Here is a 16770-nt window from a genome sequence, read left to right on the forward strand (position 1 = left end):
TATTTACTCTTGTCCACTTCAAAATTTATCTTTCTTAAAACTACATCAAGGAGAATGAGAAAAATAAGATGCTTTAGTTTCGTTCAATTTGAAAGAGGCTGCTGGACTGCAGGGTCAGAGCATCATCTAGGTCTGACAGAAATCAGTCGAGCTCCTGTGCTGGGGATGTAACAGTTAAAAAATTGCCTAATTACATGGTAGACTCAGAGGCACCTGAAATGAATCCAAGAAGAGCATCTGCAGTAGAAATTCAGGCCCATGATCTCGGTCCTCTTTGCTTTATCTCTTGCAGAATCTGAGCTTGCAGTTTAGTTTTTAACTTAAAGGCCTTTATGCTTGAACACCTATGACACAAATGTAATTGTCAAAATTAAACAATTTACTTTGTCCTATGCACTCATTTCTATACCTATTAGAACTATAAATAAGAAATTAATAATAGTTTACAGAGACATAACCCGATGTCACATGTGAGCATAAGACTCGCAGTGCACTTTCCTGCTTTGGGCAGTTGTACGTTTCAGCCTCGACAGTATGCCATGCCTGAGAAACATTGCCCTCTTGCTTCGGTTTCTGCATGTCCAATAGAGCCAATCAGCCTGATTTGTTACCTTCAGGTGCTGAGATGTTTCAGTGAACATGTCCTTCTTGGAGGAACATCATTAAAAGCGCTGTTTGTGAAGTTGGTAGTAGCCTGAAAAGTCTGTGCTTCCTTGAAAGAAACCCAGATGTGCAAGAGGCCAGCCTTATTTTGTGGTCAGCTTTTCTTCAGCTGAATTGGTTCCTGTCTGCCTCTAACAATGCAGGTCATGATGAGTCCAAGACTCTTGACCTTCCAGGGGAAAATCAAACAAGCATCAAAACCCCAGCAAGCTTACCTGGTCCTAGTTAATGCAGGGCTTGCAGAGACACAAGTGAGGTCTGCTGGGGACTGGCCTACTCCCACCAGGAGGGACAATGGGACTGAGCACAGGACATTACTTTTATTGAGGGAAAGTAAAGCAGTAGCAGCTCTACTGGAATTTTTATTCTCGGTGTAATTATCTTATTATTTTGAGGGACCTTTCCGAGTGGTCCTGGCAAGAAAGGAGAACAACAGGTCTCAGCACCTCCATGGGTGCAGACAACAGGGCACATCAGAAAGGGGGCACAACATCGAACAGGCCTTTGGATTTCAGGCAGTTTGTGACTACTCACCCCTTTGATGATCCCTACCTAGTACATTTCAACCTTGACCTTTTTTTTTTTTTTTTTGTGATCAGCAAGTTACTGTCTGTGTCAGCAGCTCATAGTCTGCCCTGTAACTTTCTTTGCTTTGTAGGCAGAGAGTTTCCTGTGGTCTTGTCCATGTAACTCTCATTCAGAGCTCTGAGAGGTGAACACCAAGTTTAGAGGAACTATCACTTAATTTATTTCACGACTGTGAGGAGAAAGGAAGATGGTGTGTAATGCCTTCTTTTAAATCCAGTGACCTCATTTCTTTTCTGTTTCCTTTCTGAATAGAGTTATATTCCACCCAAAATGAAAATTATAAAGGACAACCACAAACCCTCAGCTCCTAGAATCACAGTAGTAAAGATAGGAGAATGTACTCTGAGCAACATCAGTTTATAATTAAAACATTTTTCTTTTACAAAAGGTGCCTAGGCTATTCTTGTAGGATATATATATATTTTATAAGCTGTATGTTAGGTAGATTTTCTTCCTGTTGGAAAACTGAATATTTAAACACATTAAGTCTCAGCAAATCATCTTCTTTTATGATCATTTTTATCTGATGCATTTGGGACTATGCAGACTGCAGTGTTCTTTCAGTTAGTGGTTAGGATCATCACTACATGCAAATGTTCCTCATAAATAGCGATGGGCTCTGTTTCTGCATGGTGCTGAGTGGCTTTAGTCCTTACTAGTATAAAATGGGAGTCTGGCAATCATCCCACCTCTTGGGATCAGAAGGACAGAAAGGGCATAATTTCTTTTTCCTGCAATTGATGCATTCTTCAAAACACAAGGCAGTTCTTACCACATCCATAATTTGAGCCATGTCCATTTTAAACCACTATTCACCAATTTTTAATTTTTCCAAGAGTCACCAGACTGTCCACCACCTTAGAGGACACTACAGTGGACATTTTATATTAGCCGGCACTTTTCCTGGATGTAGCAGGATACTGCTCTTCTGTTTATCTCTTGGCTCTCATAAGGGCTATATGATTATTGCTCAAACCTTCTCAGCCAACCTGATGCCATGGATCAGAGCCTCTAGGTGGTGTAATTCAGCATAGCCCCAGCTGAGCCTCCCAGAGAGGATATGGGCAGTGGCCTAGAGATAGATCAATGTTTCCCAAATAGCTTCCCAAACCATTTTACCCTGTCCACCTCAGCTCTTGCCCTAATTTGTGTCTATTGTCTCCCCAGCTTCACAACTCACAAGATATGAAAAACATTTTGCCATGCTCTCTTCCCTTCTATAGCCAGCATTTCCTAATAGTCTAAGTGCCTCGAATTCTGCACAGCTGGCCTCTAAGACAGTTGCAGCCACGGGTGCAGGGCTGGGTATATCGACTATGGCCACAATTTATTTTTGGGATGCAGGAGTATGCCCACATTTTAGCAGCTGTGAATGCTGGCATGTGCTTGGGACAGGAAAGGTTTACATTGTCTGGATTCCAAGGGACTGATTTAGAGCGACTCATTTTGAGGCAGTTGGCCAGATAAAACCCATGCTGACTCCCTCCCTACCATTTAAAAACAATATGCTCACATCTTCAGCTTCTGGGCAGTGCCCTCAAGAAAACCAGCATGTGCTTTGGGTCCTCTTTCTGTCTCTCCCTCAGTCCCTGGTGAGCAGGGGACAAGGGGTGGGCGCTGTGGCTGTCTGTTTGCTCCTCTGTCCAAGCCAGAGGTCTCCTCTAGTAGTGTCAGGGGTGCCAGGCCCACTTCTACATGCACATGGGGAATCAGCAGCCGTGCCTGTTGATGGAGAGGTGATTTGTTGTTCGTTCTCCTTAGGGTCAGTGTCCCTGGACCACAGTGAGACAGCAGATGATTAATTTCCACCACTTTTTGGAATGGCGACTAGCCCATGAAGCATTCTGCCCTAACCCAAACAAAGATATGATGCAATGACTCAGGGAACAATTAAAACTCTGATCATCTTCTTTAACGACTTTAGTAATGACAGCAGCAGCAGGAGAGTTCACCCTCTCCAAGCATGCATTTCTCAGTGACATAATACATTTCAAACTTTAAAGCACCCTTGTGGTCATGATAAATGAAACAATTCAATAAATTAAACATTGCTCAGAGAGAGATAGCTGGTAAGTGCTGGCTGACACTTGGTTCATGAAAGAATAAAACAGCAGAGGTCCCGAGGCTTCACGCAAAGCTCTGCTTTTGATTAGGCTTGCTTGCGGTGTGGTATGAGGTACTGCGACCTGCTCAAGCTGCCCTGCAGGACTCATCTCTGCCTCATCTGCTTTGGGTTCGCCGCATGACAAATGCTATCACCGCTGCACAGCTGGTAACAGAGACGTGTCCCGAGGTCGCAACTCATGAAAAATCTGGGTGGGACAGCATATATCTTTTTAGAAATGCCTGATGCAAGTAAATTGCTGAAGCAGCCCCTTTTTGCATGATGGTTTAATTAATGACTGCCATGTTGCTGGGTTTTAAATGATTCACCGTGCTTATCAAAGGACTCCTTTTCTGAGGCAGGAACCTTCCCTTCCTGTCATGTTTGACATGGATGTTTTCTCACTTGTGTAAGGCCCAGCTTTCTCTTGTTCTGCTCCCCTAACCCACTGGCAGCACAGCGAGGCAGGTGGTGAGCAGCTGTGATTCTGGGGAGCTCCTGAGCCACAGGATGGTCAGCTTCTTCTCCTTCTCCAGGAGAAGAAGCTGACCTCCCTCCTGAGCAGGCAATGAATGGTTCTTTAGAGATTCGTGCAAGACAAAGTGCAAAAGATGGACACAAGGTCTAATAGTAGCCTAAAACCCACATTTTATTCCTTCTTTCTGTTCCATTGGCATGGGTTGCAACCAAAATCATTTTTGTCCAGTTCTGGAGTCTGGCAGGAAGAGACTGAAGGTGCCTGAGCACCTGAGCAACTCAGCTAGAGTGGAAGACAAAACCTTGTGCTGTTTGCAGCAGAGACTTTGGGCAAGGATACTACTGAGTGGAATTTCTTGAAACCAACATGATCCTTAACTTTTGTCAAGACTGTTAGTATCCTGAGCTTTTGAGCTGTGAGGGAATTGGACCATGCCTCTATCTAGACTGTAAATAATTTGTGACAAGAGATGTTTTTATCACTGTGCTTCAAACAACACTCAGCATATTGCTGGAACCAATTATATAAATAAATTATATAATAAGTCTTTCGGTAACTTAAATACCATGCTGAGCAGTCAGTAGTTGAAAGTTGAAAGATGCCAAAGCCAAATTTGAAAACAGAAAGATATAAACCATTAGATAATTCAGTCATATTTATTATCATTTTTCATTTTCTGTAGCAGGCTGTTATTATAGAAAAATATTTGTGTTAAAATATCATTGTTCTACAGAACAGATGTTTCTATATTACTTTTTCAATTGTGTTTAACAACATATTATATGACATGCTGTAGTCATAACACATTGTTAAAAAAACTTCTGCAGATACAACATTTACTTTTGATTAAACAAGTGTGCTGGGAGTTCAGTGTATCCCAATGTAATTAAATGTTATTATTCTGCCATTTTGGAGCAGTTAAATAAATTGCACAATGAGCTACTTTAAGAAAGTATGGAGAATAACTTTCTCTGTTTCTAAAACTTCAGGTAAACAAATTTAATCAGTTTAATGCTGAATACTGCATGCTGTTGATGTTCAAAATAAATTGTATTGCCATATTTAAGCATATTTTTGATGGTGGCAAAATGTTGTTCTTAAAATTTAGATTACAAAGTGAGGGCCAAGATGAGCAAAGTCTCTGAACATGTAACAGATGTGTTGTGCTGGATGTCCCACTAGTGTAAACAGATTTAAATCAATGGAGCTTGACGTATGGAAGTTTTGAGCATAAAAAAAAAAAAAAAAAAAAAAAAAGAGATCAGATGCCTGTACTATACATCCAAATGTACAAGAAAAAGTAAAAAAGAGATTAACAGCAAGATCAACTGGTATTAAGGAAGTGATGTTACTTGGAGAGAGCTGGAGAGAAATAAACATGAAATTACTGTAGATAAAGGAAGTCAATAGCTGTCTAGACAAAAGGTCATCAATGGATGGGCAAGACACCACCTCTTTCTTACCATAATTTTTTAAAAACATTGATAAACATGTCTCTGTGTAGAAGTGTTTACGAAAATCAGACTCTTGTGTTTTGGTAGGATACTGATTTTTGATGCACTTCCTGTACACTTTGATTCTTGATCTCCAGAAGTCATGTGACTAAGCAGGGTGGCAGGTAATGACCAAGATTGTGATGGGGTCAATCAAGGAGAAATCGTGATCTCTGGAGAAAGCACACCTTTAAGATTATTGGGATGTGGTTAGGACATAATTAAGATTGTTAGGCACATGAACACAGCCCTTTGCATCTCACCCACAGTAAAAGTGAAGCTGTCTCTATGAAGGTTGCCAGGTCAAAATGTCCTTGACATGGGTAACTCGGGTAACTTGATTATTAACTTCCTAGCACAAAGTTTGAACTTTAATGTGTGTCACTTAGCTGCATGTCATATAACCTCAGTGTATCTGTGTGACAGAGAACCCTTATCTGAATTATTAACATTAGATCATAAGTGGTTGCTAAAATAGGGTGCAGGAAAGGTAAAAACAGTGCCCAAATTAATTAGCATCCCATCAAACAGATTTACAGCTCCAAGGTGACTCCACAGTCCTGGCTCCTCAGCCCAGAGGCAGAGTTGTTTGACATGGCTTAGAGTTGAAAGGCAGAGGTCTGTTAAGGGCCTGACTCCTGGAAGAGAGAAAATAGAAAATTGTCTCTCACAAAAGCCAGCGATCAGAGAGTCCAAAGCATAACTGGGTTCTCCAAAGCATGAGGGAAATTCCAGGCTGAGGTCCTACAGTATGTAAAGGGCAAGTGTCGTGCTCAGCTGGCAGAAAGATATGTCCTGGTGGTGGAATTGGGGAGATTGTTAGCTCATACCTGAGAAGGTAGTGAGGGGACCTGCTTACTGCTTGGACAGGGTGCCCTCAGGGAGCTGGGAGAGGTCGCAGGAGAGGCAACATGGGTGACAGACGGGGTCAGGGAAACCTGAACTGCATCAACAGCTCATTCTAGGAACATAAGGTCACATTCATAGCATTTGCTGATGAATGGGCAGACTTTACTGCACATCCTGGACAGTCTACCTCATGCTATTAGGAATCATAAAGTAATTTAATACGTGATAAAGGTGTAACTTGATACCTATCAAGTCTGAAATCTCAGCTTCTGCAAATAGTCACACCCTGCTGCTTAGACGAACTGTTGAATAATAAAAGCGTTTGGACTAAGCATGCCATGAAATGTGAAGTCAAGGTTATATATGTCAGTTCTTCAGCCCAGACAGCGAGGGCTGGCTTAGGTGAGGCAGCCAGCCCCTGAGGGGGGGTAGGGCATGCCTGACAGTGAACTATTTCTTTCCCTTTGGTTGAACCAACTTCGTGGGGTTTCAGGCAGACTGAAAACTAAACTGAAAACTAAAAACTCCTGCTTGGGTAGAAACTTCTCCCTCTATTTTATTTATTTCACACAAAAACCTTGAATTGGGCTTTAAAACAGGAGACAACGTGTAACCTTAGGAAACCACATTCCCAGTGTTCGAACATATTTTGAGGCTTTGCTAATATGATATTAAAGTGTATGAGACACACTGGCTACCATTTGGTCTGAAGGAAACAACAGATGCCAGGTAAAATAAGAATCCAGTGCTGCCAGTTGCAGGGCCTGGAGGAAATACCAGAGATGTCGATGGAGCAGAGGACGGTGATAATTCTAGGCTATGTCTACACGGCTTGTCAAGCAAAAATAGGGAAAGTCTGATGTGCCCCCTGACCTCACTCTCTGCATTTGTGCCACCACCTCCACAGTGCTTCTTGGTCAGGCTGTTGGTATCCACATTGCATAAGAAACTCTGAGCTGTATGCTCTGCTTGCTTCTAGGTCAAGTAACATGAAGAGCCATGCACAAAGGATTGCTTAGACACGTGGCCTAAAGGCCAGATGGGATAGATGGTCATCTCCAAGGTGTTTAAATTGCATCCATTCTGTATGCACTATAGTCACAAAACATGTTTTGTCCTCCTCATACCTTCTCTCACCCACCCCCCGGTATTCTCCTCCACTCTCCCTTAGATTCACATCTGAACACAACCATCAGAAGTTTCTAGGTGAACTCGGACTGGAGTATGACCCTGAAGAGGTAGGCAGTGTTAAATGCACCCTTGGAATTCAGAGAGCATCTCCGGGGGATACTTTATGGTGATGCTTTGGATGGGGAAATTGAACCTCAGGTTAGATTTCTCCCCTGCTTCTAGCAGGGATCAAGTTCCAGTAATGTCTTCTGCCAGAGAGAGCAAACACAGAAAGCTGTGTGTTCCCCATCTCCAGGATTTCAGTGTGGATGGCCCTTTTAGATAATCCTCCAGCTGCTGAGCTTTCCTCTGCTGCATTTTAGCTTTTGCTTTTTTTCCTCTTTACTTTTCTTCTAGCTATTTCTTGCAGAGGAGGGCTTCCCCAGGGTCTCACTACTGTCCCTTTTGTGAATTCTTAATTTCAAAGGTGTTCTTTGAACACCTTATGTCCCTTCTTGTACCTAAATGAAGTTCAAATATCCTCAGATGAATGTCTTTGCAATTTCTCTAGAGGCAAATGAAACAAAAACTCCTGCCATCTGATTTACTTAAATGCAAGATCCACGTGAATACAAAAACTGTGGACGGATAGTTTCAGATGCTGGAACAGGAAGGCTGTTCAGAACTCCTGCTTTCCTGCTTTACAGAATAAATAACCAGCACCAGGGTAGCTATAGCAACATGCATATCCCCACGTTTGAGGGAAATCTAGTCCTTATAATGGATAATCCAATCTAGCAAACAAAGCAGATACCTAAGTAAATCTAATAAAGTTATTAAAATTAATTTAAGATTAATATAATGATATAAAAATCCTTTGCACAGCATGCAACAATTTTAACTCTTCAGTTTCGGCAGATAATCAGGCCTACTACATCACCAAACCGCATCTGAAAAAAAACACGTTTCTTAGAAACAAACTTCCATTGTCAGTCTGATGTTTTATAGACGCATGCACACACACATGCACCCACATTCCATATACGCATTATATATATGCTACCTACATACACAAGCTCATGGACGTGTGTGTATTCTGAAACACTTTCAAAAAGTCTTCCTTAGTCTCTCTCATAATATTGCCAGAGCAATCTTTGCAGGCAGCACTGATGTGGGATTTGTCTCCTCCTGCTCAAGAAGCAAAGTCCCTTGGGTTTGAGCTGAAGAATTTCTTTCTCCTGTCAGCAGCCCAGGGCTTCATAGGCATCGCTGTGTAGTCTGAGCCCAAGGATTAGAGGCAGTCCACTCATGGGCCGTAGCTTCCCCTTTACAGCATACAGCGTCTTCCTATCAAATTCACAGCCTCTTGTTCTCCCACAGCTGAGGACATGTTTCCCAGAGAGCTGAAGATAAGCAGTTTCTTTTGTCTGAAAAGTGGGGAAGAATTCCTAAAAGCACAAATTTACATTTTATGATTTTGGCCCTTTTTCCAAACTGTTCCTCATTCTTGGAACTCCTTCCCTCTTTTATGATCCAAGCAACCACCCATTTTCATTTAAATCATTCCCTGAAACACACTTTCTCTGTGAAGCCTCCGGCTACAGATGACTGGATATGGCAGAAACAGTGTTTGAATTCAGAACAAGGGTTTTGTTTGAGCAAATTGTTTGGGGAATAGCCACTTTTTATACCACACCTGATATTCAACAGAGTATTAGCATGCAAACAAGGATTTATTATTCACAAGTGATTATTTCATTATTTTTCCATTTAAAAGAGCTCCAGTCATCCAATCGCAGCACCGAGGGAATAGACACATATCACGTCATCCAGCATATCAATCACAGGCCTTAAACGAGGATGAGCAAATAGTCACTGTGAAGGGTTTGCCAGTTCACCTATTCTCTAGGGTGGAGTTAGGGAGTTAGGTACTGTTTGCAAACAAGCAAACAAAAAAGCATTTTTGGGGTAATCTGTTTGCAATCAATAGCTGAAGCAATTTTGTTGTTGTTGTTGTTATTTTTTTCCAACAGAAATCCATTGTGGAGAAAAATTCAGTTAAAAAGAGAGTGGAAATAAAAATAAATGTATCGTTTTAAACCCTCCCCTTTGAATTGTGAATGGTGTTTTGTCTTTTTGCATTCTGCCCTAAGTTACTTTGCAGATCTGCATGGGAAGGGTTTCTTTTTGTAGCTGTTGTCAATGCTGTGATATTCCTAATAAATAACAGTGAAAAGACGGGTTTTCTTGAATTGTGCTAAAAAGCAGTAACAGAAACAGAAGAGACCTTAGGAAGAGTTGAGAACAGATCCTTCATAGTCTCTAAACACACACTGCTCAATGCTCCTCTGCACACATGCACTTGCACACGTTGGCAGGTGTGCCCACCACAACTTCATGTGCCTTGCACAAAAGGCCACCCAGAGAAAGGTGACAATCCTGGAGAAGGAGCCCACCAGCAAAACCACGGCCACATGCCACTGGTGTCCCATGGGGAATTCCTCCCACAGAGAAATAGCAGTGGATTTATGGACTACATACAGCAGGATGAATAATACGGTGGTGGGAGGAATGCCCAGTTGTCTGTGTGGGCGCAGAGTCTCATTGTCAACTGCTATAAATTCTTACTCTGATCCTGTGAAATTGTGTCGATACAATCCAAGACATCATTAACCTCCATAATCATATTGTCCCTTTTGCTCTCAAGGCTCTATTATTTTTCCTCTATTTTCTCACTATCTGGAGGCCCCGAAAAAAGGGCTGGATCATGCTGACTTAACTGCTCTGCCAAGGACTCGGTGGACGGGAACAGCCGTTGTTCCCTGAGAAGAACCCAGCTGAATAAAGCTAACCAGACCATTTGACACCATTATTTGACGTTGAATAATCAGGTAGAGACTGATAAGTGCCATGTGGTGAAGCAGAAACATTATGTAAAACAAATGTTTATGTTGCTAAACATTTGAGTTTGTGGTTAGATACTACATGCTCACACTCTGTCCATTCATGAGGTGGCACCAGCAGGTCACTGTGCATGAGCACGGCCATCCTGCTTTGTGTCCATTCCCACCAACACCTCAGGTGTCAGCAGCTGGCAAGCTGACCCTCTAGCCATACTAGAGAGTGCTGTACTGCATCAGCCTGAACTGCAAAAAGTCATGGAAGGATGACAACTAGCCCACCTTTCCAAACAGTAAATACGTGTGTGTGTGTGAGCATGAGAAATACTCCAGGTATGAAAAATGTTATGGAAAAGCAGAAAAACCAAGTCCTCGGTGCAAAGTTAAAATGCAGGCTGCCTGTAATTTAGGTATGGCTTTGCTGGTTTCTTTGCTAATCAAATCCAAAACCATCATCGTAATCGACACTTTTAATCCTCTAAGGAGAGGAGTGCTGCTACCAGTTGTGCTTGTGCAGCCTGAGCAATCTCTGTGCAACAGAGGAGAGCCTTATTAGCACATCCTGCAAAATGATAACTGGTCGTGTGAAGTCCTTACCTAACATTTATAAACACTTCCTCATAAGAAACGCCAGGCACTCCAATGTATTTAATTTTAGGAAAGCAGCTGGTCCAAAGCAGGGCAGACAGTATTATTAGTCTCTCTCTGGGGCAGGACTGATCATGCTTTCCTGTGGAGAGAACTGACAGGAGGAATTTTGGAGCTGCCCTGGTGCCAGGCAGCAGGCTGGTGTCACAGTACCAGCAATTCAGCTGCCCAGTGAAGGGGACATGACCAAGCTTTCCAACACCCAAAATCTTATCTCAAAACATCATTCTGTGATTCATAGCTAAGAGCACAGCTTCTGGCCAGTGCCCTTATAACCCCCAGGCACCCCTCCAACCTCCTCATCCCATTCTGCACCTGCATGTTTTCCTCCAAAGGGTGAAGTGCTGCCTTCCTGGGGTGCTGGGGAGAGAGGTAGAAATGGAAAATAAGGTGAAGGCTATAATGAATTGCTGTAGAAATGAAGGTTTTTGGTCTGTGAATGGTGGTCAATGTGGTCTTTGGCCAAAAGAATCCAGGGAAGTGTCCTGCAGAGCTGAGCAGTACCAAAGTACTGGTCCAGTCTGACCCAGACCTAAGGAGGCAGACCTAAGCTGCAAAAGCTCTGATCCAAGCACACACTCCTAATCTCCAGGGCAGCTGGGTGGTGCCACCTGAGCCCCCCTTAATTGCCGAGCATGGATAAAGCATATGGAAAACCTCAGGACGGGGAAGCGGCACAGAATGTCTCTGTAGAGCGCCTGTGCCAGGAGGAAGCCAGCCAGGGAAGTGCAGCCGAAAACGCTTCAGCAAGAGTGGATCTGAAAGCCATGATTCAATTTGTACCCAGCTCAGCTCCACGACTGTCTCTTAGCTGCTTCAAATTGCTTTCTTTTTGGCAGCCCAGAAATTAAATGTTAACTCAGAGAACTGTATTAATCTCTATTAGCAAGGAGCTGGAATCTAAATAGCTTGAACCTGGGCCTTCTTGTATGTCAGCTGAAGCAGCGTGCATTCATCCAGCCTATAAATCAGTTGGGCAGGCAGAGCAATCAAAAGCAGGTGTCACAAAAATGCAATAGTCAAGGGACAGCATTTACCTTGACATTGTTTTTTGACTTACTTAAGAAAGCCTAAAAAATAAACAATATTGTGACAAAAACTAGGAACTGACCTAGGAGGGCTAAAAATACTAAAATAATTCCAAATTTATTAATTTTTAACTTTTTTCCTAACATTACAGTTTACAATAGCATTGCTGCAGGTTTTTAGCTGCTACTGTTGTGCTTCTGTAAGGGAAACTCCCTCTTAAATAGTTCTGCACTAATGGAAGAAGCTGAATTTCTTCCATACAATACACACTGCACAGAAAATGCCTGCCTGCCATCTAAACCCATTTCTCTTGTTCAGGCAGTGGCCAGCACCATATGCTCAGAGAGAGAGAAAAAAAAAAAAAAAAAGGGCAAGAAATGCTAAAATGAACGATTACTGAGGAACCTGCCCCTAGCAAAAGTTGCCTTCTAATCACTGAGCAATTTATTGTTATTTATGATCTAAAGCATGGTGATTTATATCCCTTGTAATTTGTTATTCTACTCAGTGCAGCACTTGGTGTTTGTATTATTCATGGGCCTTTTTAAATCTTATTTCTTCTCTGACCTCAATAATAGCAGCTGGGGCAGTAAGCTCCACAAGTTAATTACTAGTTGTGCATAAGGCACCTTCCTTAAAAGAATTGTATTTTACTTACGTGTGCCTCCTAATTTGTTTGAGTCTCTCTTGCTCTCTCACTCTGAGTATGGCCACTTCTGGAAGGTTCATTACCCCACTTTAAACACATCTTTAGAAACCATTGCTCGTTTGTCTCTTTTGTCAGCCCCGAGCCCATGTATCTCTTTGTGCATAAACAGTCTTTGTACGACCATTTGCACCATGAATCCTCCACCAGCCTGTCTCTGAGGACGTTTTATCGAAAGTCCATGGGTTGCAGAATTGCTTTGCCCTCGCAAGGTGACCACTGGAGTGACTGCCAAGGCGCTGATAAACAACCACAAAAATTGAGGAATTCCTTCTCAATTCTCTTCCTAATTAGGAAAAGAGCCCCTGAGCAGGGCTTCGGACCAGCCGCGCATGCAGTGTCTGCCAGAGCTGTCACAAAGGGAAATATATTGTCCCTGGACAGATCCTGCCTGACAGTGGGGACTGAAAATAGTGCCTCACTGGGGCTTGCTCTCCCCAACATGTCCCTTGCCAGAGCCTGCCCCCCTCGCACTGCTTCTCTCTGGCTGCCCCTGGGCCAGTGCTCCTGCCTGCTCACCCTCTCCAGGCACTACTGACAGGGGCAGGGGGCTGGTGACCCAACCTGAGCTTGCTTAATTTCTCATTTAACCAGCCTGGGAGGTGGAAAACCTTCTTCTTCCTACTTCATTTATTCCCCAAGCCTGACCCCAAGTCCTCTCCCACACTGCATGCCCAGCACTTGCTGGTATCTACAATCTTCTCCTGATGGAAAATTGTGTCTTCCTGTGCTTCATGGTCCTGAAGAACGGGCAGCAGCTGGGACTGAAACCAGGCTGACTCTTTCACTGCAAATGCCACAGAGCACCATGTTTCTTGTGCAGTGCCCTTTCATCATCTGCTTGCAAACTATATCACCCCACCATGAGGACTAAATCTAGCAGATGCTGCAGGCCAGGAAACTCCATCAGGACCACTGTTCCCTGTCCCTGAGCACAGGTTACTGCCAGCACTGTGGCACCCCCAAGTGACCAGCCAAGGGTGGCTATAGAAGATGTAAGGCCACTGTGGCTTTCACTGATGATGTCCAGAATGGTTTGGTTGATATTGTGACTCAGTACCACAGACACAGAGTGCTCAGGCACTTCTGGTCTGGGATGTGTTTCCTCCCCAGACCTGGGTGTAGGTTCCTGACCACCTTATGGGAACACGAATGGAGCAGTCATTCATTTTGCTGCCTCTTCCTCAAGATCCCTTGCAAAAGAACCCTGCTCTAAGCCTTTCTAAACCAGAACTAGGTGTAGAGCTCAGAGCTTACCATCCTATATGGAAGCCAACAAGGCAGCTATGGACGCTGGAGGTTCACAAGAGGCAGCACTCCCTGGGCAGAGCTGCTTCACAGAGTCACGAGTTGCTGCACTGCACATGTGGGCTTTGCTGGGGTGCTGCAAGTGCTTGGGGAAAAAACCCACCATGCTCCAAAAAGTCCTATGCTATACCCAGTGTGGCTGTGGAAGGGGCACACTGAAGGTGTGTTAGGAAGCAAACCTTGCAGATATGAGTTATAAAGAAGTGTAAGGAAGTATAGATAGAAAACATCCAGTACTACAGTGCTCCATTGAGCAATGTTGGAGATACTGCCGTTTTCCTTTTTCCTACACAATTTCTTGTTCAGCACCAGGAGGAAAGGAGCCTGGCTGTCATGCTGCTCCCTCCATCCAGAGAGAGGTCCTGCCTTAGCTTGGCCAGTGTCATAGCTGTGGTGGATGAAGAATACTAGAGAAAGAAGCTGAGGCCGATGTGTGTTCAGGCCAGGGCAGGAAGGCTATGAATGCTGACTCAGCAGGGGCTGCATTTGCTGTAGGAGAAGAGGATTTGTCCACACCCAGCAATTAAGATGTCATCTCTATTTGATACAGCAATCACCTCTGCAAATGCTCCGCTGAGCAATTTTCCTCTACAAATGGACTTCAGTCCTATTACTTAATGCAACTACGAGAAGTTTTTTCCAATATTCAGTGCAAGCCAGAACCTATACAGAATTGAGGGTGACAGCACAGAGCGCTTTCTGATCTGAGAAAATACCCACAAGTCTAAAAGAAACGCTATACGATGTGAGCAAGACTGACCTTTCTCCAGACAGTAGCAACAAATTATCAAGCTGAAAAAAAAAGAAAAAGCAGTCCTTCTAAGAATGAAAGTGAGCCCTGGAAACTGAGTAATTTAATGGTCTTTAATGTCTCCAGCCAAGCTCCATATCACTTGGAGCAGTAAGGAAAAAAAGGAAAGAAGAAAAAAATCAAACTACCTTTAATTCCCATGAAGAGGTCACAGAGTTTATTATGTCCAAAGCCTTACAGCCTGGTCCTAGGGCTAGAAAAAACAGCAGGGTACATTCCTTCATAAAATGATATATCTTTTCCCCTTTTGTCCAGATTCTGCTGCTTTAATCAGATAAGACCACTTATTATATTCAGTAGAATTAGAAAAGAAAGAGAAATATGAGATTGTGGCTTTTATACAACTTATTTAAGGCCTTAAAGGGAACTGTGACAGAAAACCCATCCTGCCTGCCTGACCACTTCTCTCATCTCACAAAAAATTGCAAGGCTGTTAATGTGTTAATGTATTTTGTTGAAAGCTTAGCTCAGAAATTCACGTTCTCTCTCTCTCTCTCTCTCTCTCTCTTTTTTTTTTTTTTTTTTTTTTTTCTTTTCCATCCAGCTCAGACTTTTAGATATGCTTCTTGCTGGTTAACTTGGTGTGAGCACTGAGGACTTCAGGAAAGCCAACCACCAGTGCCCTGTAGGAGGAGGGCCTGTGGAGTAACACTGCCACTAGCAAAGCAATCATGCAGGTGAACCCTTGTGTGAGTGTGCCCATCTCTTTGTTTATGCACACTGAACTCACAGAAGTTGAGAGAGAAGCTTTTCTAAAAATATATGACCTTACCTCTTCAGCAAATGTTAGAGGAAGCTCCCGATCCACTGCACTGGTCCTCTTGGCAGGCATGAACAAGGCTATCATAAAGCTCCCTCACAGGTCAAAAAAAATTAAGTTAAACATTGTAGGACTTCTTCATGCACCTTTGTAATAATAACGGAGAACAAAAAAAACTGTCTTGAACAGAAGCTTCTATCGCAGAGACATCAAAGCTTTTAAGCCTGGACTATTGCAATGCAAGATGATCCCCCAAATTGCTCCAAAACAACAGCTTGTTAAGCAGGCAGGTACTTACCTGTAAGGCTGAGCAGACTGCAGAGCCCATTTATACCACAATAGCTACCAGCTATTCTGCTGCACAAATACCCTCTCCAGCTATGTGGCTGTAAGTGAGCTCAGATCTGGGCATACGGCGGAAAACACCTCTTGGTCCTGCTGCGGCAGCTGCCCATGATGGGGAGAAGGTTTGAACTTGCAGAGGAGAGGCAGGGCCACACCTGGAAGCTCACTGTGGTTGAAGTCAATGGAAGTCGATGTTTAGCCAATTTTTCGACTCACAAATGTTGCAGCGTTTCTCCACTGTTTATTTCCAAGGGCTAGAACAGATAAAGCTGCCCATGGACACATGGTGACTAGACTTAAAGAAGGGAAAAAAGGACTGAAGTAGCCTTTCAGCTGCTAATAAGGCCCCAGACTTATAGAAGTGATAATCTGTGAATGGGATAACGGTGAGTGTGGCTTGCAGCAGCAAAGCAGAAGGACTCTTTCTAGCTCTACATCCCCATGGGAAATCTTGCACTAGGAAGCTCACAAGCTAATGACCAGCACGTAGGCAAGACCTGGTGAAGGGGAGTGGACAGCTCACAAACCATTTATATACAGCTGGAGCAAAATGCCAGATGTGTCATCATTCCTTTACTAGCCCCTGGCTCCTGGGACTGTGCTTAGATGAGACAACACATGATCAGGTCCTTGCTATGCCCCTCTGACTGTCTTCTCCAGTGGCTTAGGACCATAATGACTCCAGAAAGTGGCCCAGATCCCAGCTGGCTCTGTGACTCTGTGTGTAAAATGGGCTTAAAGCCATCGTCAGTGACTACTTGAAGAAAATATTTATTGATGCTTGAGCAGTATTTTCAGAGAGAGGGGAGGTGTGAACTGTCACTGGGTATGGAGGGAGAGCCTGTAAGGTGTGAGACACAGACAAGTAATGCATCATGCATTTTCAGACATCACTAACGATGCTGCATGAGTCTGGAGGCAAGGGAGATGGTAGGGTTTCAAAGACTCATAGAATCACAGCATATCCTGAGTTGTAAG

This window comes from Netta rufina (assembly GCF_964035555.1).
Source record: "Netta rufina genome assembly, chromosome: 2".
Lineage (NCBI taxonomy): Eukaryota > Metazoa > Chordata > Aves > Anseriformes > Anatidae > Netta > Netta rufina.